This window comes from Camelina sativa, chromosome 6 (genome assembly GCF_030686135.1).
Source record: "Camelina sativa cultivar CO46 ecotype springtype chromosome 6, ASM3068613v1".
In the NCBI taxonomy this organism is placed as follows: Eukaryota; Viridiplantae; Streptophyta; class Magnoliopsida; order Brassicales; family Brassicaceae; genus Camelina; species Camelina sativa.
Window position 1 is genome coordinate 10,438,038 of NC_141885.1, and position 5,608 is coordinate 10,443,645.

At 42.3% G+C, this 5,608-nt stretch overlaps 1 non-coding gene across 1 annotated transcript; it reads right to left on the bottom strand.

Moving 5' to 3' along the window:
- Positions 1-318: 318 nt before the first annotated feature.
- On the bottom strand, positions 319-425 carry LOC147942407 (small nucleolar RNA R71). Its single transcript, XR_015560657.1, has one exon. It is a non-coding gene; the product is annotated as a small nucleolar RNA R71 (small nucleolar RNA).
- Positions 426-5,608: the final 5,183 nt, after the last annotated feature.

Genomic DNA, 5,608 nt, shown 5'->3' on the forward strand with positions numbered 1-5,608 from the left:
GCTGGCATTGTGCCACCAACTGCTGCCAACAACAACTTTGAGATCAAGAGTGGATTGATCTCAATGATTCAGGCCAATAAATTCCAGGGATTGCCTATGGAGGATCCACTAGATCATCTTGATGAGTTTGACAGAATCTGTGGTCTTACCAAGATCAATGGAGTAAGTGAAGATGGTTTCAAGCTGAGGTTGTTCCCTTTCTCACTTGGGGACAAGGCTCATTTATGGGAAAAGACTCTCCCTACTGGTGCAATCACTACTTGGGATGCATGCAAGAAGGCTTTCTTGGCCAAGTTTTTCTCCAATGCTAGGACAGCAAGACTAAGGAATGAGATCTCTGGATTTGCTCAAAGGAGTAATGAAAGCTTTTGTGAAGCTTGGGAGAGATTCAAGGGATACCAAACTCAGTGTCCTCACCATGGTTTCAGTGTGGAGTCTTTGTTGAGCACATTGTATAGAGGAGTGCTTCCCAAGTTCAGAATGCTTCTTGACACAGCCTCCAATGGAAACTTCCTCAACAAGAATGTGGAAGAAGGCTGGGAGTTAGTAGAGAACCTTGCACAGTCTGATGGGAACTACAATGAGGACTATGACATAACCATAAGGTCATCATCCACTGATCAAGAAGACAAGTACAAGAAGGATCTGAAAATGGTGAATGAAAAGCTTGATAGGATCTTGCTAAGTCAGCAAAAGTCTATTCACTTTGTTAGTGAAGAGGAGCCTCCAGCTCAAGAGGGAGAGAATGAGTTTACTGAGTTATGCTATATGCAAAACCAAGGAGGTTTCAAGGGTTATAACCAAGGAGGGTTTAGGAACAATAATATGTCCTATAGGAGCACAAATGTGGCCAACCCACAAGATCAAGTCTACCCTCCTCAACAGCCTCAACAACACCAAAACTATGTCCCCAAACAACAGCAACAGGTGTTCCAGCCCCAGTTGTGTCCCCCACCAGGGTTTCAGCCTAACCAAGGCCAGGAACAAGACCTTAGAGCCATGGTACAACAGCTGTTGATTGGTCAAACACAAGGCAAGATTGAGGAAGCCAATAAATTTGCTGAGCTGAACAGGAGGATAACAGACCTTTACAGTGACCTAAATAGAAAGTTTGACACACTTACTTCAAGGATTACAACACTAGAGGGTCAACAAACTTCTGCCTCTAAGCAAGAGAACTACAAAGGCAAAGCTATTATGCAATCTGTAGAAAGTGCTCATGCCATTAATTTGCGCAGTGGAAGAGTTTTACAAGACAAAAAGGGAGCTTCACCAAACACTGAGGACAGTGTGGAACAAGATGGGGAGGGTTTTCAACAAGAAGGAGCTCAGGATAAAACTAGTGTTCAGCTCGACCGTCCACTCGAGCAGGCACTCGACCGTGTGCATGATCGAGTGCCTGATCGAGCAGCTGCTCAGGAAATATCTAAGCCAACTACCTCCAAGGAAAAGGAAGCTAGGTCAATTCCCCCTCCTTACAAGCCTCCATTTCCCTTCCCAGGAAGGTTTAAGAAGAAAATGGTTGACAAGTATAAAGCATTGTTTGACAAACAAGTTAGAGAGATTGAGCTTAGGATGCCCTTGATTGATGCTTTTGTGATGATTCCTCCTTACCAGAAGTTCTTGAAAGATGCTGTGATGGAAAGAATCAAAGAAGTTCAGGGGATGGTGCATCTTAACCATGAGTGTAGTGCCATAATCCAAAAGCAAGTGAACCCTCAAAAGTTGAGAGATCCAGGCTCCTTCACTATACCTTGCTCCATAGGACCTTTGACTTTCAACAGATGCCTTTGTGATCTGGGAGCCTCAGTGAGCCTCATGCCTTTGACAGTTGCAAGGCGCCTTGGATTTACAAGGTATAAACCATGCAATATATCTTTGATCTTAGCTGATAGATCAATAAGACTACCACATGGTGTTTTGGAAGATCTACCTGTTAGAATTGGAGCAGTAGAAGTCCCAACAGATTTTGTAGTCTTGGAAATGGATGAAGAGCCAAAAGATCCTTTGATTTTGGGAAGACCTTTCCTTGCTACAGCAGGAGCAATAATAGATGTGAGAGAAGGGAAGATTGATCTCAACTTGGGAGATGACCTCAAAATGACATTTGATATTGTGGAGGCTATGAAGAAACCAACAATTGGGGGACAAGTCTTTTGGACTGAAGAGCTGGATAAGCTGACAGGAGAACTAGTGGAAGAACTAGCAGAACAAGATCATCTTAGGACTGCCTTGACCAAAAGTGGAGAGGAAGGGTTCATCTATAAAGAGACCAAGGCCTATGAAGAGATATTGGATTCATGTAAGGAATCAGACCATCCAGAGATTTTTGAGGGATTACCAGCATTGAGGGAGGAAGTTTGGTCAGTTCAAGTAGCAAATACGGACAGCTCGACTACACACTCGACCACGCACTCGACCGAGTGCAGGACCCACTCGACCGAGTGCACTGCTGAATCCTCTAGAGATGACTAGTCTGAGTTGAAAGCACCAAAAGTAGAGCTAAAACCTCTTCCATCTGGGCTAAGGTACGTTTTTCTTGGTAAGAACTCTACTTATCCAGTAATAGTTAATGCTAAATTGAGTGAGAATGAACTTGACTTGCTAGTTGTTGAATTGAGGAAGTATAGAAAAGCCATTGGTTACACTTTAGATGACATTCAAGGACTTTCACCTAGCCTCTGCATGCATAGAATTCACCTTGAAAATGAATCTTATTCTAGCATTGAACCCCAAAGAAGGTTAAACCCCAACTTAAAGGAAGTAGTCAAAAAGGAGATCCTTAAGTTGCTTGATGCTGGTGTAATCTATCCTATTTCTGATAGTACTTGGGTTTCACCAGTCCATTGTGTCCCTAAAAAAGGAGGAATCACTGTAGTAAAGAATGATCAAGATGAGTTAATTCCAACTAGAACCATAACAGGTCATAGGATGTGCATTGACTATAGGAAACTAAATTCAGCAACTAGGAAAGATCATTTTCCTCTTCCTTTCATTGATCAAATGTTGGAAAGATTAGCCAATCACACTCATTACTGTTTCTTGGATGGATACTCTGGATTTTTCCAAATTCCTATTCATCCTAATGATCAAGAGAAGACAACATTCACATATCCATATGGTACCTTTGCATATAGGAGGATGCCATTTGTATTATGTAATGCTCCAGCTACCTTTCAAAGGTGCATGATGTCAATCTTCTCTGATCTCATTGAGGATGTGGTTGAAGTTTTTATGGATGACTTCTCTGTCTATGGAGATTCTTTCTCTTCTTGTCTTGCTAATCTATGCAGGGTCTTAAAGAGATGTGAGGAGACAAACCTGGTTTTGAATTGGGAAAAGTGTCACTTCATGGTTGAAGAAGGGATAGTCCTTGGTCATAAGATTTCAGAGAAGGGAATTGAAGTTGACAAGGCAAAGATTGAAGTTATGGTTCAACTTCAACCACCAAAAACAGTCAAGGACATAAGAAGCTTCCTTGGCCATGCTGGGTTCTATAGGAGGTTCATCAAGGACTTCTCAAAGATAGCTAGGCCATTGACAAGATTGCTTTGTAAGGAGACTGAGTTTAATTTTGATGAAGATTGCTTGAAAGCATTCAAGGAGATCAAGGCTGCTTTGATTTCAGCCCCAATAGTCCAAGCACCAAACTGGGATCTTCCATTTGAGATCATGTGTGATGCTTCAGACTTTGCAGTAGGAGCAGTTCTATGACAGAAAAAAGATAAGAAGCTGCATGTGATTCACTATGCAAGTAGAACCTTGGATGAAACTCAAGGAAGATACTCAACAACAGAAAAGGAACTCCTAGCAGTGGTATTTGCTTTTGAAAAATTCAGAAGCTACTTGGTAGGATCCAAGGTGATTGTGTACACTGACCATGCTGCCTTGAGGCACATCTACTCAAAGAAAGACACCAAACCAAGGCTGTTGAGGTGGATTTTGCTTCTCCAAGAATTTGACATGGAAATAGTTGATAAGAAAGGGATAGAGAATGGAGTAGCTGATCATTTATCAAGGATGAGGATAGAGGAGGAGATTCCGATTGATGACTCAATGCCTGAGGAGAAACTGATGCTACTTGGAACAACCCGACAGCCAGCTCGACCACCAACTCGAGCAGGCACTCGACCGTGTGAGTTTGGTGACCCGATCGAGCAAGAGCAGATGGAGGAGTGGTTGGCACTTGAGAGTGAGGATCTACCTTGTTATGCTGATATAGTCAACTACAAGGTGTGTGAGGAAATCCCAGTGGACATGGACCATTACAAAAAGAAGAAACTCCTCAAGGACATAAATGGATACTATTGGGATGAACCTTATCTCTACAAAAAGGGGTCAGATGGGTTGTTTAGAAGATGCATAGCAGAAAGTGAAGTAGAAGGAGTGTTGGGACATTGTCATGGTTCTGCTTATGGAGGACATTTTGCAACTTTCAAGACAGCCCAGAAAGTCTTACAAGCTGGCCTATGGTGGCCTACTTTATTCAAGGATGCTCACAAGTTCATTACAAAGTGTGATGCTTGCCAAAGAATGGGGAACATCACAAGGAGGAATGAGATGCCACAGAATCCAATCCTTGAAGTTGAGATATTTGATGTGTGGGGAATTGATTTCATGGGACCTTTTAACCCTCCTTCAAATGGGAATGTCTACATACTTGTGGCAGTGGACTATGTCTCAAAGTGGGTAGAAGCCATTGCTAGCCCCACTAATGACCACAAGGTAGTCCTTAAGCTCTTCAAATCAATAATCTTCCCAAGGTATGGAATTCCAAGGGCTGTGATAAGTAATGGAGGAACACACTTCATCAACAAAATCTTTGAAGGAATGCTAAAGAGGTATGGGGTTAAGCACAAAGTGTCTACAGCTTATCATCCCCAAACTAGTGGGAAAGTTGAAGTTTCCAATAAGCAGATCAAGGCCATTCTGTCAAGAATAGTGGGAGCAACAGGAAAGGATTGGTCTACTAAACTTGATGAAACACTTTGGGCATATAGGACAGCTTTCAAAACACCAATAGGAAGAACCCCATTCCAGCTTGTGTATGGCAAGTCTTGCCACCTCCCAGTTGAAGTTGAGTACAAGGCTCTCTGGGCAATAAAACTCTTGAACTTGGATCTAGAAACAGCACAAGCCAAGAGAAGCCTTGATCTGCATGAGCTTGAGGAAATCAGATTGGAAGCTTATGAAAATTCCAAAATCTACAAGGAGAGAACCAAAGCCTTCCATGATAAGAAGATTCTTATCAAGGACCTAAAGGCTGGAGACCAGGCTTTGCTCTACAATTCAAGACTCAAGTTATTCCCTGGGAAGCTAAAAAGTAGATGGGGAGGCCCTTTTGAAGTCAAGGAGATCCTACCTTATGGAGCTGTAACACTTCTCAACAAGGATGGGAGTGAATTTACAGTCAATGGTCAGAGAGTTAAGAAGTATTTAGGGGAGAAGGAAAATAATGAGAAGTGCACAATGCTTCTCAAGGATGCTCCTCAATCATGAAAAGGCATCAAAGTCAAGCTTAGTGACTTTAAACAAGCTCACTAGGGAGGAAATCCCTAAAGTATCTCTGTACATATTGCCTTGGAATTTTAGTATTTTGATTTTTGCT